The sequence below is a fragment of the Anolis sagrei genome, chromosome 5 (genome assembly GCF_037176765.1).
Source record: "Anolis sagrei isolate rAnoSag1 chromosome 5, rAnoSag1.mat, whole genome shotgun sequence".
Taxonomy (NCBI): Eukaryota; Metazoa; Chordata; class Lepidosauria; order Squamata; family Dactyloidae; genus Anolis; species Anolis sagrei.
In genome coordinates, this window is record NC_090025.1 from 132,739,497 (window position 1) to 132,761,372 (window position 21,876).

The window sequence follows — 21,876 nt, forward strand, 5'->3', positions numbered from 1 at the left end:
GTCTTTCCAACGGGCTGGTAAAAAGTTCAGCAATATCTGAAGGGGCCAAGTAATTCCTTTTTGTTGTTGCTATTGTTGTTCTGTGCCTTCAAGTTATTTCTGACTTATGGTGACCTCACCATGGGGTTTTCTTAGCAAGATTTGTTCAGAGAGGGTTTGCTTTTGCATTACTCAGGGGATGAGAATCTGAGACTTGACCAGCGGGTCTCCATTGCCACTTCATGGGTTTCCATGGTTGAGCCCTGATTTGAAACCTAGTCTCTAAAAATAATAGTCCAAAGTAGGCTTGTGCATTTTGGGTGAATCGCTATATGTTTCTGCTTTCCGGATACCAGAAGCAGAAGCCCCCAATATCCATTTTTGTGCAGCTCCCTATAACGGGCGCGGTGCAGAATGGGCATTTTTATTCCACATTAGCCCATTGGCGACAATGGGGGACTCTTTCCCTTGGGAGCCTTTCCTTTCTTCCCTTCAAGGGAGCCTGGGTTTCAGCAATGGGGTTAAAGAAGAACTGAATTAGGGAGGGGGGAAGCCATGATTGGCTGCCCTGATGGCTGGGCCCTTGCCATTACAGATACCAGATCAAACCTAAGAAGCCAGACTGGCTCAAGTAAATAGCTAAAAATGGATCCAGGCTCAAGCCTAGTCCAAAGCTCAAGCCACCACACCTAACTCGCCAAAGCACTTTTACTTACATCTGGGGCCCCATGGCAATTGCTGTGACAACAAACAACATAAAACATTAAGTGGCTGGCCTGTTATAAATTAGAACTAGTCCAAGTGTTCACACCAACCCTGAAATGTGAGTTGCTCTAGAGTTTCAGGAAGCCCCTGAATGTTGTGTAAATGTCTAGTACAGCTACATGGGCTTTGTGGGCCATGTAGCTGGGCCCTACATCTAACTGTACTGTGGCACTGAGCAAAATTTGACTGAGGAAACTGTCAACACCTATATCATTAAAGTGTCTTCAGCCTGGTCTATCAATCTATATGAAAATCACACCACCCTCAGATCCCCGAATAAGGGCAATATATAAATATTTTAATCAGTAAAATAAAACAAATTAAATTAAGTAGTCAAGAAAAGTGTGGGAATACTCTACACTTAATAACATATACATTATTCCATCAACTTGCACCATTAGTGTCCACTGTTGCTTTAGTAAGCTAATAAAAAAAACAGGCAGGTATTACTGCTAGCCAATGCTAAATTGCTATAGACCTACAGAGCAAAAGTGAATTATGGGTTTTGACTTGTTCTTGGTGCCCATAGTGGAGGAAAAACCTTTACCCTTTTTTGTTCAATATCACAGAACTATTTCACCTTAGCTCGGTGAAGTAAATCTAAACTAAAACATCTCCAATAGATCATCCTACTGTCCATCTTCTGCCTAAAGAGCTCCAGTGAGAGAACAGCTTTCACTCTAGAAATGTGTTTCTTGGCAAATATATATAATAAGCTAGTAAGGACCTCAGTTAGGGAGAAGGGGAAATTATTGTCTAGTGAAGGGCATAAAGAAGAGGGCTTTAGGAATGGTATGTTTCCCTTAAATATCAATAACACCAAGCTACAAATTGCCAATCACTTTTAGTTTCTGTATAAGTCATTCCGGGCTATGGGGGGGGGGCACATTTTGGTCAAATTTATTTTGATTTAAGCCAGGCCCATAGCCAGGATTTTGATTCGGGGGGGGGGGGTGAGTTTGAGTGAAAGAGGGTCTACCCTAGCAAACCTTTCGTATTGTTACCCCAATACCCCCATGCATATGAGATATATTGAGCATGGTGATCAGATCATGATATGAATAAACATAACAGTTTAAATAATGTACCAGTGAGGCTTTTTTGCAGACCACCATGAGAATTTCAGGGGGCGGGGTGAAGTCCCCCGAGCGCCCCCCCCCCCCCCGGCTACATGCCTGATTTAAGCAAAAGTATGTAAGGTACATTGTTTGTACTTGGATGTTTAAAATGATTCCAGTGATCTCTGAATGCAAGTATAACACTGATGGAATTATCCATTCAAGTTTAAATAACATTCATTTTCAATAATTTCAAATTCTTCTATTACATTAGAGAACCCTACCTAAGGTGGGGTTTTGGGGTGGTGGTTGTTTAAAAGTATGTAAAAGTGAAAAAGAAAACCAACATTCAAAAGATTCTTCTTCCATCTGCTGGCAGGAAAAGTACTTACTAAGACTGTGTTATATTTATTACCTTTTAAAATCTGATACTAAGACAAATAACCAAGTTATCCTGTTTAAGCAACTAAAACCTTTTTCTTTCAGTGGATACATGGCTAAAACTCCAATGAAGTCAGGCTGTGCCCCCAAACAAATGATTTGAGCTCCCTCTGCAGGGTCTCCACTTTTAAATAACCAAGCCATCATATTCCTATGTGATCCCCACCCCTATTTTTTTTTTCATAGGTAATTTTAGCAAGGTTATGATGATAAGCAGAAACAGGCATGTTTTGACAAGATTTGGCAATTGACTAGTTGACACAGTTATTAGTTTTTTTTCTGAAAACTAGAAATTCTGGACAAATATAAGCAGGTGTTGTTAATTTAAGCTATTGGAGTGGCACCTGTTTACAAGGACTCCGAATAAACTAAGCCAATTTATCTTCACAGACACATATCTGTCACTTACTTCACACAACAGCTTGTGAAAGACAAATAATAGTCTTTAAATTTAAAATAGCAATGTATGAAATCGTAGTGTATGCATATATATATGGGGACCCGGTGGTGCAGTGGGTTAAAGCACTGAGCTGCTGAGCTTGTTGATCGAAAGGTCGCAGGTTCGATTCCGGGGAGCGGCGTGAGCTTCCGCTGTCAGCCCTAGCTTCTGCCAACCTAGCAGTTCGAAAACATGCAAATGTGAGTAGATCAATAGGTACCGCTCTGGCGGAAAGGTAACGGCGCTCCATGCAGTCATGCCGGCCACATGACCTTGGAGGTGTCTTCGGACAACGCTGGCTCTTCGGCTTAGAAATGGAGATGAGCACCACACCCCAGAGTCAGACATGACTGGACTTAATGTCAGGGGACTACCTACCTTACCTATATATATATATATATATATATATATATATATATATGCTAATATGCAGGTATGACAGGCAGAGGACATTATACACATAGAACCCTTATATAATAATTCAATGAGTGTATCAGCATATATCTGCATACACTACAAGTGGAGGATGCATACCAGCCTTTGCACCCAATAGTCCAGCCTACTCAACCTCTAATCTCTCTGAAAGAAAGGTCCAAAAAAGAAGTCTAAGCATGTTCCGTTGATGCAGCATGGTTCTCTATCATGAGAATGATTCTTTTGCTTTTAATTAATTACTTAAAAATATTCTGAAGCTGTGGATGTTTGAATCTATAGAAGCAGAATCCATGGATGTGAAGGGCTGAGTATATGCTCAGAGTTTAAAATGCAAACAAAAATGCTTCTTTTCAAAAAATCTACAAAATTGTGTGTGCTGTCGTGCAGAAAAAAAGAAGATGACAGCAATGGAAAAAGGAGAACCTGAGGAAATTCAAGCTTGCTGACACCTTCCCAAGGGCTAGAGAGGTTCACCCAAATATCCGCCCACAACAACAGCAGAGGGTAAATGCAGGCAATCTTTTGACAAACAGTGACTTCTCAAGGTCTGTATGTATCCAAAAAATAAAAAAAGATGGAGGAGGAGGAATATAACAGCATATTGAAGGCTGTGGGTTTTTTTCATGAACAGACTTGGATAGAAACCCAATTCTTCTAATGCAGTACAAAATATAGAAAAAGTAAGCCAAGTCCAGTTAAGTCCTTCCAAGTTCCAAAAAATATTTACCACCCTGCTGTTAAGTGGTACATGCAATGAAATTAAATTACTCACTCTATTACTTTGTATAGTAACTTCAAGGAAATAAGTGTTTTGCAATGACAAAGTACTCTTATGTTTTCCATACTGTGTCTCTGTACAACTGTCAACATTTCACAACTGAACAGTCACTGCAATATATAATCATGAGCTGCATATTTACAGTATGTCCACCATGTGCACTGCTTTATCTGCAATGAAGATTTTGGTGATCTCCTGTTCAAAACCATGCTCACCGGTGTCTCTCAGGTTTCCATTTTGTTAGGCCTCATATTTAACAAATACACAGAATAAGCTAGCAGAGGTTGCATAGAGTTTTGGAGGTTGATGCCATCAATGTACTCATTGTGCCAACCTCTCCAGAATCCAGGAAATATCTTTGTTTCTTAAACAATGTCAGATGTCAGTATTTGTCAATATGAAAGGAAACAAATGTTAACCTAATCCAGAAAGATATAGGCAATGCATACACTTATCAGAAAAATCCAGTAAAAGTGGCTCCAGAGCTGCTCTGATGTAACCTTGGGAACACATCTGGCTGCTTGCATAACTGACCAGACCAAGGGTACATTTGGGCAGCTCTTTCCCAGAGGATGGTGGTAACATCATATTTCTGATCATGTCACTCAGTGCTCAACATGACATCACCGAAGTCTGGGAGATTGATGCTTGTTGGCAGAGAGGCAGTGGTGAGCTGTAGGTGCTGTGGACAGCAGATCGGGCTGAATCTAGCTGTCTAGCCGTCCACACCTGTGAAACTGTAAGATCACTTCTAGGAAGCTCTGAGGTAAATCCCATGTTTCACTGTCATGGGGTAATGGCAGGATGCAGCAGGTGTGCTGTGAATCTGACCCAGCAACATAGACATGGCCATAGTTGTTCTTAGACAGCAATGCAAATATAAATAGTTAAGACTGTTGCCCAAATTGTGCCAATTCCTAGAAATTTCTAATCATCAGCTTTTATTACATTGTTTGGATGAAGAACATGTTCTACATGCTTTTCAAAAATGTTCAGCGATTTTAGCTAGTCAACAATGCTATCATCAAACTTTTGGTAGAGCTAATTATGGGAAGTAGAACCCCTCCATTCTAACATTTTATTCATGCATATATTCATCAACATCACTGGTAACTAGCCTCTTTCCAGGGACAACTTAGAAAAATATTATTTCAAAAACTATATTTTCCTTTGCAAACCTGTCAGGGTTTCACATTTTTTTCAGGCAAGTCCTCCTCTAGGACCTGTGACCAAGAGACCCATCAAGCAAACACAGGAGCAAGAACTTCCTTAATGGTTGATTTCAAATTGTGTAACTTTCTTAGGACCTTCTTCCTGCTCTCCTTCCACTGGGAGGCACACACATTCTGTTGAGACATGACTTTAGCATCTAGATGGGGTTGTCACTGAGACATGCTATGACTGTTGGGATATTGTTGCTTTCTCTTTATTTGTGAATTTTAAATTGTGTTTTAATGTTTTAAGGGATTTGTTTTTCTATCATTTCCCTATACCTTGAGTGTCACTTACTAGTAGAAAAGTGGGATAGAGACAATTCTCAATTTACATTAGTTTTGCATTCCTGGATTGGCAATGAGTGTGATATACATGTCAGATATAAATCGGAGTGGAGAGGGAGTTTTGGGGGGATAACTGCAGCCTGGGGCATACATTCAAAGAGAGTTGGCAATTAAAGCCACTTCCCATTTTAAAGAATTAAGTCTGGGCACTGGTAACCAGATGGCAGAAAATACATTTTATTGTGTTGACACTGGCATATACAATGCAACTAGAAGAACACATTCTAATACATGCCCAGACAAGCAGGAAAAAAGCTAGATGAACAAAAGCCTTTCTTGACTGTTGGGACAGGACCATCAAAACTAGGACTAAGTATGGTTTCCCTTGAACCTATCTCAAAATATTATGTAAAAGATTCAGACATGTGGCACCACACTGTAGTAGGTCCAGGAATGTGGTTTGCTTGGACATTAGGAAGAATAAATAATACATTAAATGTGTCTATGAAACTTAAGTTCTATATTTTATCTGAAAGCTGAATTAACTCAACTGGCAAGAGGAATTAATTCATGCCTTGCAAGGCTTAAAAGACACTCTTAAATTAAAGGCTTATGACAAAAAAAACCAGTCAGGAAAAGGTAAAGTATGCATTACCCTTTGTCTAATGTCAAGAACAACATACACAACAGCTCAGAGAGAGAAAACAGGTGGAAAGATGCCAAAGTAGGATTAACAATGTCTAGATGAAAAAGGCTATTTCACAATAGCAGTAGGATGTCTCACTATGAGTAATGTATATGTAATTTAGGTAGATTTTATCATCCTTTAATGAAGACGTAAGTTTGAAAGCACACATGAGTTTTGTTGTTCTTTTCATTCTTCAAATGCTATTCCTTGCTGTTCCAAAACTATACTTTATTTTTGGACAGTATGTTGGATTAAATATCACAACATCTCAACTTGTGCAATTAGTAGTTTAATGGAAATTCTACTCTACATAAATGAGTAAAAATTGACATCAGATGATATACAAAAACAATCTTCACAAATACCAAATGTTTTATAATCACAAGCTACTGAAATTTCCCATTAACACTTCTGTCCATGTACATAGAAAAATATGGGCCTGAAAATTTGTAATTTTGTTCTGTTGTATTTTCAAAATTCCACAAATGTTCTGCCCAAGTTCAATATTGTTGCCAAGAAAATTCGTGCACTTTCATTAGATAAGTAAGTTTGCATATATTTTAAGTATGTATATTTTTCAATATAATTTAGAAAGAGAGAATGATGCTATGTCCACTTGATGACAAAAAATGAAATATCTGTGTACATTCACATGAGTTTCAGAGATCACGTGATCTCTGTTTACCCTTCCCCCTCCTTTTGGAGAATGCACATCTTCAGTAGTGCACAGGTGTTGATTGCAACCCAAATGGAATAAAGAATGGGCTGTTTCAAAATACAACTGTTTACAGTCAGCCCTCCGCATTTATATATTTTATTTATTTATTTATTTATTTAAGATAAGATATTTTTTACCCCGCCTTTCTCCACAAGCAAACTCAAGGCAGCTTGGAACATATTAACATACAATACAGGGCAAAAACGTAGTTATAATCAAATATTCGATAAAACTAATTCTCTCATATAAACCTCTTCGATCTAAAAACATTGGATCTAAAAACTTAGCAAAGCTCTACCATATGTGGTTCTAACTTTAGTTAAAAGCCTTCTGAAATAGGAAGGTCTTTACCCCCTTCCAGAAACTCAAAAGGGACGGGGCAGATCTCAATTTTTCTGGAAGGGCATGTTCGAGGGGGCCCGTGCCAAGATAAGGGTCTCCCCCCCCCCCAGGATCTCAGTGCTCAGCCCGGTAAGTATAGGGGGACAGGTGTTTCAGGTAGCCTGGATCGAAGCTATATAGGGCTTTACAGGTGAGAACCAGCATCTAGAATTGGGTTCGGAAATGTATAGGCCTCCAATTGAAGTGTTTCAGCGGAGCTGAGTGGTATGCTCCTTGAAATCAGTTCCTATTAAAAGCCTGGCTGCCGATCTTTGAACAAACCACAGTTTCTGAGAACTCTTCAATAGCAGACCTAAACAGATTGCATTACAAGAATCCAATCTGGATGTAACCATTGTGTAACCACTGTAGCCAGGACTGATCTCTCCAGGAACAGGTCCAGCTGGCACATAAGCTTAAATTGACACTCCCCCTGTCAAGATCTCCACGTAGATCATTCACCAAGGTGACCAAAGCAGTTTCTGTTCCATATCCCGGTTTAAAGTCAGATTGAAATGGGTCCAGATTATCACCCTCATCCAGAAATCCCTGGCGTTTTTTGTCCACCACCTGTTCCAATATTTTGCTGATAAAAGGTAAATTTGAGACCAGCCTGAAGTTGTCCAATATGGTTGGATCCAAGCACTGTTTTTTTTGAGTAAAGGTATAACTACAGCTTCTTTTAAGGCTGTGGGGACCATGCCTTGATGGAGTGAAGCATTAATTAATTCCCTAATGCAAGACATACTCCCTTTGGCTTGTTTGATAAGCCAGAAAGGGCAGGAGTCTAGGATACAAGTGGTGGTTTTCACTTTTCCAAGGAATTTGTCAGTATCCTCAGGTAATACAAGTTGAAACAAATCGATAAAAAACAGGACAAGGCAGGGCAGCGCCATATGCCTTTTAATGGAGCCTAGTCTTCTTGTGGCTGGATTCATGCCAATTTTTCTCCACTTGTGCTCTAGTCTCCTCCCCATCTGTTTCATTGCCGGAAGCTCCCTGGAGAACCAGAAAGCTAACTTAGCTCCACATCTGGGAAGGGGATGCTTTGAAGCAATTATATTGACCGGGCCTGGCCGCCTTCATATTCCAGAGGCTGACCAAGGCCTCAAAAGATCACCTCTTCTGACAGGCGGAAATTTCCCAAGAGACCTCAGGAATCCATGCAGATCCATCAGTTTCCTGGAGTGGACCATCTTAAAGAGTCTGCCACCTCTATGGAGGTTAGTGTTACCAGTGAATCTAAAACTGACCAGGACATGATCTGACCATAACAACAGAACCAAGATCAGTTCCTCCACTTTCAGATTCTGGCTACCCTCACCCTTGGAGATGAAAATCAGATCCAGAATGTGTCCAACATTTTGAGTAGGATCAGCTATTATTATTATTATTAACTTTATTTGTATCCTGCTAGCATCTCCCGAAGGACTAGATGCGGCTTACAAAGGCCAAGGCCTCAAAACACAACATAACAATACACAACCTAAGCAAATTAAAAACAATTAAAGCAATATTAAACAACAAGCAATAAAACAATACACCAAGACGCAATAAAACTGGGCCGGGCCAGAGTAATGGGAACAGATTAAGAGTGCTGAAGTGACAAGTGGTATGTAAGGATTATGGGGTAAGTGCAGTGTGCAGTGTGCATCAATCTTAATTCTAATTGCTTCTGCTTCTGGGACTTGTTGTTGGAGGGTTCCTACTCTGGAAAGGCACATTGGAACAGCCAAGTTTTCAGGTTCTTTCTAAAGACTGCCAATGTTGTTGGAGGGTTCCTACTCTGGAAAGGCACATTGGAACAGCCAAGTCTTCAGGTTCATTCTAAAGACTGCCAAGATCTTTGGGGAGGGTGTTCCAGAGTCGGGGGCCACCACAGAAAAAGGCCTGTCTTGCGTCCCCACTAGCCGTGCCTGCGATGCAGGCGGAATCGCGAGCAGGGCCTCTCCGGATGAACGAAGTGAGCGAGTGAGTTCATACACGGAGATGCGGTCACGCAGGTAGGAACCGTTTACGGCTTTGTAGGTCAGCACCTGCACCTTAAATTGGGCTCGGAAAATAAACGGCAGCCAGTGGAGCTCCTTGAACAGGAGGGTTGACCTCTCTCTGTAAGGAGCACCAGTTAACATCCTGGCCGCTGCCCGTTGGACCAGTTGAAATTTCCGAGCCGTTTTCAAGGGCAGCCCCACGTAGAGCGCATTACAGTAGTCCAATGTAGAGGTGACCAAGGCATGGACCACCCCAGCCAGATCAGCCTTTGCGAGGTACGGTTGCAGTTGGTGTACGAGTCTCAATTAAGCAAAAGCCCTCCCAGACACCGCCGACGCCTGAGCCTCAAGCGTAAGCGATGAATCCAAGAGGACTCCCAAACTGCGGACCTGTGACTTCAGGGGGAGTGTAACCCCGTCCAACACAGGTTGCTACCCTATACCCCGGTCAGGTTTGCGATCGACCAGGAGGATCTCTGTCTTGTTGGGATTGATCTTCAGCTTGTTCCTCCTCATCCAGATAGACACAGTGGCCAGGCACTCGTCCAGGACCCAGGAGGCCTCCCTGGAATTGGGTGGAAATGAGTAATAGAGTTGTGTGTCATCTGCATAGAGGTGGCACCTAACTCCAAAACTCCGGATGACCTCTCCCAGTGGTTTCATGTAGATGTTAAAGAGCATGGGAGACAGAATAGAGCCTTGCGGAACCCCATAGGTCAAAGGCCAGGGGTCCGAGCAGGCATCTCCCAGCTTCACCATCTGGGATCGACCCTCCAGGAAGGACCGGAGCTACAACAAAACCATGCCCCTGAGACCCATCCCAGAGAGTCGACCCAGAAGGATACCATGATCGATGGTATCGAAAGCCGCTGAGATGTCCAAGAGAACCAACAAGGTTACACTCCCCCTGTCTAGCTCTCTACGGAGGACATCCACCAAGGCGATCAAGGCTGTCTCGGTGCTGTGACCAGGCCTGAAACCAGACTGTGACTGATCTAGGTAGTTGATGTCATCTAGAAAGCCCTGGAGCTGGGAGGCAACCACCCGCTCCAGAACCTTACCCAAGAAAGGGAGATTGGAGATTGGTCTGAAATTGTTCAGCACCGTGGAGTCAAGGGAAACCTTTTTAAGGAGTGGACGAACCACAGCTTGTTTCAGATTAGATGGGAAAAAAAACCTGCTCCAACGATGCATTAATGATCAACACAAAGCAATCAACCAACCCCTCCCTGGCCGATTTAATCAGCCAAGACGGGCAAGGGTCTAGAGCCGATGTGGTTGCCCTCACAGCCCCAAGGACCTCTTCCACGGTCTCAGGAAGAACAAGCCTAAAAGAATCCACAAAATCAGACAAGCAGATGCCTCAATCACCTCCTCTGGCACTGTGGAGTCGAGCGTATCTGAGCAACTTTGCCTGCAAAATGGTGTGTGAACTCGCAACACCGAGTTGCTAGGTCATCGAAGGTCTCCTCTACCACAGGTGGCTGAAGGAGTTCCCCGACGACCTGAAACAACTCCGATGATCTATTTGCTGCAGACGCTATACGGGCAGTCGTGAAAGACTCCTTGGCTACCCGTAGCTACCCTTGGCTGCCACGATATACGCCCTAAGAGAGGCAGTAGCCTGTGCTCGATCAGATATGTCCTGAGAACTCCTCCAAATGCGCTCTAGCCCCCTTCTCATATGCTTCATCACAGCCAGATCCTCGGTGAACCAGGGAGATGGCATGTCATGACGCAACATAATGGAGCATTCGGGAGCAATCGTATCTATCGCCCTGGTCATCTCCCTGTTATAGAGATCGACCAAGACGTTAACAGAATCGCCAGGCTCCATGGGAGGAAGAACCCCAAGATTCCTCAGGAAACTTGGAAAACCCTGATGGTTGTCATGGAAACTATGAAGTCCTGAGCCACACTTGAAAGGGTTGTCCTGGTGCTGGGTCATAAAACCTGGTGGACAGAGCTGGAAGAGATTAACTCCCCATTCTTGTCTAACCAGGTCTCCGTAATGAATGCTAGGTCAGTCTTGCCATCCAGGATTTAATTCTGAATGATTGCAGTTTTGCTATTAACCGACCTCACATTCACCAGCAGCAGACAAAGGTCAAAGGCGTGACTACCAGGGCTATCCAAATTAAGTGGGAGACCATGTCTAAGGGACAAGGTGAGGGTTCTGGGTTGGGAAGTTCCTTTGGTTTTGCAGTCCTGCTTATCATCTCTATATATACCTCTTCCCAGGATTACGGGGATGGTATGTGGAGATTCTTGGTCATATAATCAATGGTCAGAGTTCAAATCATCGGAGCCCCTCATGGGGAAATAGAGCAGGATATTATTATTATTATTATTATTATTATTATTATTATTATTTTAAAACATTTATATTCCGTCCTTCTCACCCCTCAGGGGACTCAGGGTGGAGCACAACATATATACATTAAACATTCAATGCAGGGACATAAAACCATAAATATATACAACCATTTAAATCACTTGTATCCACTTTTAAATCAGTTGCTTAAAAACCAAAAGACTCTCAAGAATAACGAGAAAGAGTTATACATGTCCCTGGAGAACAACTCTGCTGACTGCTCCTTCTGAAAGAAGTATGAAGGGGTCAGGCGTTGGTTGCTTACTGTGTAAACCAGGTGCTTATAGGTAGGGCTACTGGACTGTGGTGATGTTTGAGAGTCTTCTTTCTTAGGGCTTGAATGTTGAGTTACTACCTGTATCGACTTTTAGCAAGGTCCGTATTAATGGTGTTCATATAGATGGAGCCCCTACACTACTCTCTAATAACCTCCTAACCTGGTTGAGAGAAAGTTGTTTTCTCTGTAATCTCCTATTGATTCCTGGCATTAAGAGGTGTGTATCCAGGCCCTGGAAGACTCTCCACACCCTAATTTTTAATCTCCAGAGGATGGCCTTCATACTTTGCAATTTTCTCTGAATCTCTGGTGAGTCAAAAGTCAGGACGGTGTAAATGATGTAAGGTGAATTCTTTAGCCACTCTATCGAACGGATATTAATGGACTCAACCATCCACAGCTTGAAAATAAAGCGGACCTCTGGTAACCATTGAGGTTTGTTTCCAGGAACCCATGTGGATACCAAAATCATGAATTCTCAAGTCCCATTACATACAATGCCATAGTAAAAATAGTGTCTCTTATACAAACTGGCAATATCAAGATTTGCTTTCTGGATTTGGTGGGTGGGGGGGGGGGAGATATTTTTCCGTTGTTTCATGGGTGCAAAATCTGTGGATACAGATGGATGACTGTATAAGCATGTGGGGGGAGTGCTTCTCAAACATTCGACCTGAGGGAAGTCGTTTTCCCTCCAGTCTACCTGAGAGGTATTTAAAGCAAAGTCCTCTACACAACCAGGCACTCCAGACAAGCTAGCATGATCATTCTCTGATTTAAAGTCTGGTGCACTTGATAATCAGGTTGGCCCTAATACAGATTGACAGCTTGCATTACAAGGGAAATCTTTGGAAAACATTGAATATTGAATGCAAACATATACGTCACAGAAAAATAAATTTTGAAAAAGACATCTGCTCTAAGAACTATTAAAAATCAATTATGCTGCTATCTTACTAAACCAAAAAGACCATATTCCAACAATTTACTTCAAGATACAATTATTATCCAAAGTGATTTTTTCAAATGTACAATGCTGCACAATATTTATACACAGAGACAAAATGTTAAAAATCTTCACTCTAGAAAACAATAAAAACAAACAAAAAATACAGACCACAATTTTCTTGTTCAAACTACAAAAATGAAGCATTTCAAATCCACATTTTTTCTTTTAATCTATATATTGTTTGAAAAACTGTTTGAAAACTGTGTCCTATTCATTATTACAACAATTCTGAAAAGTTGTTATTATTTAATGCTTTTGTTTCACAGATGTGGAACTGAGGCTGCAAGACACTGAAAAGTCAAAGTCCATCAACATTCCTACTAAATCTAATGTTTTTTTTTAAAAAAAAAATAAATCAATTTTAAAAACACAGAAATTATCATTTAAATATCACAACTAGAATATCACAACTTAATTCCTGCCGCACAACCCAAAGCAGCAAACCAATTTCTACTCACTTCATCCAGCTAACCTTAATAATGGGTTGCCATGCCAAAGAAGAATTTAAGCTCTCCAAACAAAATTCAGACTATAACATTCCAAGCAAAAGAAAAAGAGCAAACAGTCCAAGTAGATACTTTGTCTCTCTTATTCTGGGAAACAAGGAAAGGGCCACCCAAACCTTGCTCTTGAGCCCAAATAATCAAGTCAGGAGAGGGTTGCGGCTGTAAAAGGAAATGGTACACAAAATACTGATGGTGATAGTGTGCCTCTTCCAACAACCATTTCAACAATTTTGGTCTCAAAGAACACATCTAGGTTTGCTTTAAACACTTAGGAGTGATCCAGATTAAGTTAGTCAAACTTACTTCTCATTCATGCACTGGAAATGAAGGCTACATCTACATGGACACTTAACCCCAAAGGGTTGCTCCAGGGTTTCCCTGAGAATTCAGGACAAATCACGACTTAAGAACCACGTAAACAGTAGGTCCAGTTCTGAGATGGAACCAGGTAACTGTGTCCATTGTCATTCCATGTTCCTGATCTTGGGCAGCCCGGGGATAAGACACAGAATGACACTTAACATCTTCCTCCACATTATTGGAATTATGTTGTTCAGGGAACAAGAGCAATCAGAGAAGGAAGGAGAGTAAGAAGGTGTGATTCCTCCATTTCCCCCTGCATTCTTGCCCTTTCTGCATTGTTCTGCTACCCTGTATAATGTCATTTGAGGTAACAAGTGGCAACCACTGGCTATTTCATGCACAATGGCCACTACTATGATGAGAAGAAGAAGGGGGACAATAAGGGTGGCCATCCAGCAATACTAAACTAAGTTTGGCACCACTGGATGATCTGAATTCCTTCCTACCTCTGAAGTAGCCTGAGGTCTGGTGGTAAAGACTCCTTTCCATTTCCACAGAGGCCCAGAGGCCAATCCAGAGTTTGACACTACAGGAATACTGTGCCCATGTAGAACTGCCTAAGTCAAGAGACTAGCCTTTATTTTAATGAGATCAAAAGCAACTAACTTTAGGTAGGATGCAACAGTGATCCCCACCCAAAAAACGTTTATTTGTTTTAACTTAATATTTATCCTGCTTTCTCCCAATATAAAAGCTCAAGACAGCCCAAAGCAGTCCTCTGTGCATCCCTCAACCCCTGCCAAGTTTCCAAAGAACATTTCAGTAGACAAAACTTCTTTCACTGAAATCAATAAGTGTTTACTCTTGGGTGGATTGTTCACATAACAGATTATCCCTTGAAAATAAAAACTTACTTACTTGTATTACAAGTTACATATCTGTAGTACCTTCATGAATAAATCGAACAGTACTGTCGCTTGTTGTTTTAAAGGATTCAGAGGAAAGTCTACAGTATTAGTAAGAATTCAGACTACAAGTAAGTATTAAACAGAGATAACTAGTAGAATGCAACTTATTTGGTTCTTCTCATCGTGATATTGGGGAAAATTTAATTTTAACCAAAGATGGATTTTACACCCAACACTTATAATTACAATAATTTTTACATGTACTTCTGGTTTGTAATTTATATTTACTCCAAAAGAGAAAAAAATCTATACTGTAGGCTGCTCTTCTTTTAGCTTGTCTTGCTTTCTCTGTACACTGTCTACACTGTTTGAGTAGCAACCATTAAGAACCCTTTAGCAGCCATTTACACCTCTTACAAGGCCATTAACACCTCAGTAGTTGCCTCTTTTCAAGGCCTTAGAAGGAGGTGCTACAATAGAAACACAAAAAGTCTGCCCTCATTTTATGGCTTTATTTACAGAGTATTGTATGTATAGCTACTTCACACATTATGGTTTCCATAGCCCTTAAAATAAAATGTACATTGTGACTTAAGAAATATATACAATATATGCAATGAATTCCTGATTTTATTCTTGGCAACGTAACTTCTCATCCGCTTCTGTGCATGCATGTGCCAGCCATGATAAACTTTGCGTACAAAAACACACACCATGTGTGAAGTGGTTTTTAGTTAAATAACAAATTAATCTCTCACTATGATAAAGTGTTGTTCTTGCTTTACTTTGAAGGACTCCTCTGGATAAAGAGGCATTAGGCCCAGATCTTGTATATATTTGTGGTTCTAATATTTCTGATCATTTGTATTCTTGCTTCTAAAATTTGCTTTTAGGAAACAACAGAAGAGTTTTTGGGACTCTAAAAGTTTTGCAGAAATGTAAGAGGAAGAAGTTGTCAAAACGTATTTAGATGTAAAGATATACCGTATTTACTCAAATGTAATACGCATCTTTTTTGGCATAATGTTGCCAATTTGAATGTTTGCCAATTTTCTGTTGTAAACCACCCTGAATCCGCTTGGGGAGATAGGATAAAATAATAATAATAATAATAATAATAATAATAATAATAATTATTATTATTATTATTATTATTATTATATTTGCTTAGCCAAAATGCAGATGCGAATTACATTTGATGGCACATTAGAATCATGTGCCAAAACATGCCTGTTCCCCTTCATCAGGCTCACGGTACTGGTTTCCCCAGCCTTCGCCTGATTGAGGAGCTGCGACTTTCAGGCTCTGAAAGAGGCCAGCTAGAAAACTACCCCCCCCCCCCCTCAGCTGAGTCAAACTGGGCTTGGCTTGGTGGGGGGGGGAGGGATGGACTTCTTTTTGCCTCCCAGCTGAGAAGTGAAGGAGAAGGAACCCCCCTTCCTCAGTTCATTTCCATAGCCTCCTATTAAGAAGATAAAGAAAAGGGACTCTCCTCTCCCCACTCCTTCTGAAGTCCTTCCCTCAAGGATACCTCTGGCAGAGGAGTAACTTCTGGTGCTCAAGAAGGAAAGATGACCTTTATGGTATATTTAAAGCCCTCCTAACCTCCTAATCTAATATCTGGTGGTGGTGGTTGCTGTTGTTGTTGTTGTTATTTCTTTTGTTATATTGCCATAATGTTGTAAAATGCCATATGGCTATTATTTATTTATTTCTACCCCACCCTTCTCCCCACAAAGGGGACTCAGGGCAGCCTGAGTAATGTTGTTCTGATACTAGGGGATAAGATCCATCAAATAGTCTGGACCTAAGACTTTATAGGTCATAATGAACACTCAGAATTGTGCCTGGAACATCTAAAAGAGGTGAACACATCTTGTTTGCTGTTAAAATGATGTTTGAATATAGGTTTTGCTACTTTCTGTGGGCGCTAAGGTGGCACTTTTCAACACATGAGTGTCACCTTTGCCATAAGTATCATTCCAAATAACATGAAGCCTCGCTTCTCTTTCCCTCTCTCTGCCTTTTCTTTCACGACTCCTTCAGGGAAGGGTTTTCTGATGTTATTCTCAAGTGCTGAAAGATTTGGTGATCTAACACTATTTTTAAAGAAGGAATTCTAAGAATACAGTAACATTTTGGGGAACAAATTACAAAGAGGGCACTACATTCACTAGCAAATCTTTTCAGGGTCTTGAAAACTGAGGTACGCATTAGATTCGATGGTGCACTAGATTCGAGTAAATACGGGTAGTTCTCAAGTACTGAGTAGGCTTTTAAGGAATTTTTGTAGATCCAATCTACGCACAGACTGCTTCTTAAGGTCTGTGATTCCTTTCAGAGATGCACAACTAAATAGCAGGGATAACAATGAAAGTAGTAATTCTCGTACCTGCCAGCAAAACATGATCCCATACTGGGAAATAGATAGCTACCTTTTCATGTCTTCTTTCCTTTACAGATTTTCTATAATGTCCCTAACTCTAACTACTCCCTGAATCAGGAACAGCTGTTTTCTGGAGGTGCATTCTAGATTGTAGAATTAATGTAGTGTGGCACCGTTTTAACTGCCATGGTTCAATGCTATGGAATCACGGCAGTTGTAGTTTGGTAGGGCACCAACACTCTTTGTCAGAGAAGGCTAAAGACCTTGTAAAACTGCAAGTCTTGTGATTCCATAGCACTGAGCTACAGATGTGAATGTGATGTCATGCTGCATTAATTCTACAGTATAGATGCACCATCAATCTATCACTACACATGAATGTCATTGCTGTACTCATGTAAGTACACATGTATGGATCTACCAGAATAACATAATTTGCAAATAGGTAATCTCCCTTTTAATTGGAAATGAGAACTCAGAACTCTCCTAGTTCTGTATTTCTGAGGTGCTATTTTATTTATTTTAAGGGGGAAAAAAGAAGATAACAATTTCCATGAAGGCATATTTTGCATGAATTAACCCTGAAGAAATAAACTGTAATACAAAAAGCAGTTTTTAGTCACCTCAAATCCCCAAGTAAGAGATTCTTCATGCAAAGACACCAAGTATTTCATTCTAACAGTAGGTCCTCCACTGCTTAATATGCAACTATAAGCCGTAACAATGAAGCTTTGAGTTTTCTGTATCAGAGTGCATGACATTTTAAAGAGCATCAGAGGACAGCAAAAAGGAAAGGTCCCTGATCAGAGAAAATGACAATAAAAAATGGGCAGCAGGAGAGTCAAAGGAAGGAAGGGAGGCAGGGAATGGTAGTAAGAGATGGATTTGAATAATTTCACACACTTTTGTTACCATTTTCATTGCTGGCCATGTTACCCTCTTGCAGCAATGACAGAATGTTTTATGAAAGGCATATCATGGCATAAATGTTTGTGGACATATGTAATATTATACTGATTTGGAGTTTATATGTATTTCAGGATAAGAGGTGTGAGGAATGAAGTCAGAAAAAAATAAAACACACAAGAACAATTTGTGATAATTACCCTATTTACAGAGTACATTTACATTTCATACAAAGGGACCTACCTAGTAAATAACTCACTTTCAGTTGTTTGTGTAGTTTATGTTAATTATAGCAAGACACCTCTTATTATCTGACCCTTATTTGAAATGTGTTTGAAATCCAGTCCTCATTATAATTTTCCGACATTTCTATTTTCCAAGTTGGCATTTACTTCTAAAAGTAAAATCAGAACCCATTCCACATTGTTTAATGGCTATTTATTTCACAACTTGTGTGATTGCTGTGAAAGTTAAATGGATGAAATATAGAATTAAGATAGTAATTATTTTCAAAACAAAAGACAGCAGTTAATATTTATACCAAATGTGATAAATGGCTTGAGGAAAACTTGCCATACCAGAGTTCATAATTTCACTCAGAACAACAAATGCCAGCTTCTTCAGACTGTCAGTAACTAGGTTACCCCCACCTCAATTTCCTTAGAGCTAATGTGACTGATACCAGCAAAGTCTTTTGGCTTCATCATTGCCAGCTGTATGCCAGTTCCTCTTCACTTTTGCTATGGAGCCTACCGGCTCCCAGCCCACAATGTACACCTACTCTGGCAGGGCTCCATGTCAAAAGTGAAGGGGAACCAGCATATGCCACTGCCACGGCAACACAGGAAGCTCCCCATGTCGCATAAGGAACAATGAGGGGAAGCCAGATGGTGGATGCTTCCCCCTGTGGGATGGGATAAAAGGGAAGCCAGGCAATGTGGTGTGTGGCGCGCCCCTAGCCAGGCCCTAAAAAATGCACCACAATCCATGGCAAATCCTTTACTTAATGTGATATCTTGTTAACAGCTCGGACAAACTCCTTTCAGAAAACCAGGATACAGAATGCAAAAAGCTTAATATTTGCTTTTAATACAAACATTGAGCCTAGGTTGTAAAGAGTAAATGAAAGCCTATCACTTAAAACAGAGATAGAGACCTTCATTAAACTAAATTTCTCTAACAGAGAATCTAAATCAACTAATCTTTTCCAAACATAGTCTGGCAGGGAAGAGAAAATGTGGGTATATATTTCAGTCCAGATCTCAATGACATGCAACTTTCCCAACACAGGCTGAGCATCCCTTACCTGGATTCCAAAAATCCAGCATTGTCCATATAGGTGCCCAAGAGAACCACCTTTGCTCTCTAATGGTTCTGTTTGATACACAAAATTGTAAAAAATATTACATGAAATTAGAATCAGAGCATATGTACAAGGTATATATGAAACATAAAGAATTCTGGGTCCCATTTCCAAGGCATTGCATTATCTATATATATAAATCTGTTAGGTTGGTTCAACGGGACAGCAAAACTCCACAACCCCCCAACGAAACTTAACCAGAATTCTCATGCCCATAACACAATCCACAAGGTACAAACATATCTACTCAAAATGAAAAACGACACAACAACACACTCACAAAACGGCAAAACAACAAAAGTAAAAAAAAACAAAGAAACTTAACCAAAATTCCCATGCCCATAACACAACCCACAAGGTACAAACATATCTACTCAAAATGAAAAACAACACAACACACTCACAAAATGGAAAAACAACAAAACTCAAAAAAACCAACGAAACTTAACCAAAATTCCCATGCCCATAACACAACCCACAAGGTACAAACATATCTACTCAAAATGAAAAACAACACAATAACACACTCACAAAACGGCAAAACAACAAACCTCAAAACCCCCAACAAAACTTAACCAAAATTCCCATGCCCATAACACAACCCACAAGGTACAAACATATCTACTCAAAATGAAAAGCAACACAACAACACACACAAAACGGCAAAACAACAAAACTCAAAAACTCCCCAATGAAACTTAACCAAAATTCCCATGCCCATAACACAACCCACAAGGTACAAACATATCTACTCAAAATGAAAAGCAACACAACAACACACTCACAAAAACGGCAAAACAACAAAACTCAAAAACTCCCCAACGAAACTTAACCAAAATTCCCATGCCCATAACACAACCAACAAGTAACAAACATATCTACTCAAAATGAAAAACAACACAAGAACACACTCACAATATGCCAAAACAACTGAGCATGCGCATTGGCGCCCAGCCGCAACGTTCCCTCTGCGGAAGCCATGCCCACTCCAAGTCCCGCCGCGCCACTTCCCGCACACACACATATCCTGCCGCACGCACACACACAACCTCATGCTCCATCACTCCCCCCGCCGCCGCACACACACATGCAAACCCACGCTCCATCACTCCCCCGCCGCCGCACACACACATGCAACCCCATGCTCCATCACTCCCCCGCCGCCGCACACACACACGCAACCCCACTCCCCCCGCCACCGCACACACACACGCAACCCCATGCTCCATCACTCCCCCCGCCGCCACACACACAACGCAACCCCACTCCCGCCACCGCCGCACACACACACGCAACCCCACGCTCCATCACTCCCCTGCCGCTGCCTACACACACGCAACCCCACTCCCCGCCGCCGCACACACACGCAACCCCACGCTCCATCACTCCCGCCACCGCCGCACACACACATGCAACCCCATGCTCCATCACTCCCCCCGCCGCTGCACACACATGCAACCCCACGCTCCATCACTCCCCCGCCGCCGCACACACACGCAACCCCATGCTCCATCACTCCCCCCGCCGCCGCACACACACGCAACCCCACTCCCCCCACCGCCGCACACACACGCAACCCCACGCTCCATCACTCCCCCCGCCGCTGCACACACACACACACAACCCCACGCTCCATCACTCCCCCCACCGCCACACACACACACGCAACCCCACGCTCCATCACTCCCCTGCCCCAATCTTACCTCTTTTACTTCACGCCACCTCCAAACCCCACCCCGCCCCTTCCCACCCTGTCAAAATCCAGGAAAGACAGGAAGGAAGGAGAGAAGGAAGAAAGAGAAAGGGAGGTAAAGAAAAAGGGGGAAGGAAGGAAAGTTAGAGAAAGAAGGAAGAAGAAAAGGAAAGGAAAGAAAAGATGAAAGGAAAGAAAGAAAAGAGAGACAGCAGAAGAGAAAAAAGGGGGAAGGAAGGAAAGAGGTAGAGAAGGAAGAAATGAGAGACAGAGGGAGGGAAAGAAAAAGGGGGAATGAAGGAAGGAGAGAAGGAAAGAAAAAGGGAATGAAGGAAGGAAAGAGGGAGTGAAGGAAGGAAGGGGGAAGATGTAGAGAAAGAGGGAGGGAAGGAAAGAAGGAAAGAGAGAAGGAAGAAAAGAGACCAGAAGAGAAAGAAAAAGGGGGAAGGAAGGAAAGAGATAGAGAAGGAAGAGGAGAAGGAAAGATGGGAGGGAAAGAAGGAAGGAAGGAGGGAAAGAAGGAGAGATAGAGGGAAGTTTGGCCACAGCAACGCGTGGCGGGTAAAGGTTGTTATTTCTGTTATTATTATGCTATTATTCCTATTAGACCCTGGGGGAATGGGAGAGGTGTCAGGTCCCAGAGGCAATGCATTGCATTATTGTTATTGTTATGATGGTGGTGAAATAAAAGGAAATAAAAAGTGAAAGAAGGAAGCAAACAGGGAGGGAAGAAAGGCAAAGAAAGAAAGGGGGAGGGAATGAAGGAAAGAGAGAAGGATGAAACCAAGTAGTGAAAGAAGGAAAGAAAGAAAGAGGTAGAGAAGGAAGAAAGGAGAGAAAGGGGGAGGAAAAGGGGGAAGGAATAGGTAGGTACCTCTCTTTCATAATAGTCCAGATATCTACCTCAACTTTGATAAGTTTTACTATAGGCCACAGCAACGCGTGGCAGGGCACAGCTAGTGTATGTATATTCAAATGT

The 21,876-nt window shown here is 41.6% G+C and overlaps 1 protein-coding gene across 11 annotated transcripts in view; it reads right to left on the reverse strand.

The window, feature by feature from the left end:
* Positions 1-21,876, reverse strand: part of FOXP2 (forkhead box P2) — a 402,068-nt gene that overhangs the window by 209,492 nt on the left and 170,700 nt on the right. For 2 of the 11 annotated variants that reach the window (XM_067469056.1, XM_067469060.1), the window contains one exon: positions 19,148-19,215. The exons of the other annotated variants lie outside the window; for them this stretch is intronic. The gene's annotated coding sequence lies outside the window, so the exon portion shown is untranslated. The remainder of the gene's footprint in view (positions 1-19,147; positions 19,216-21,876) is intronic. 11 annotated transcript variants of the gene reach the window in all.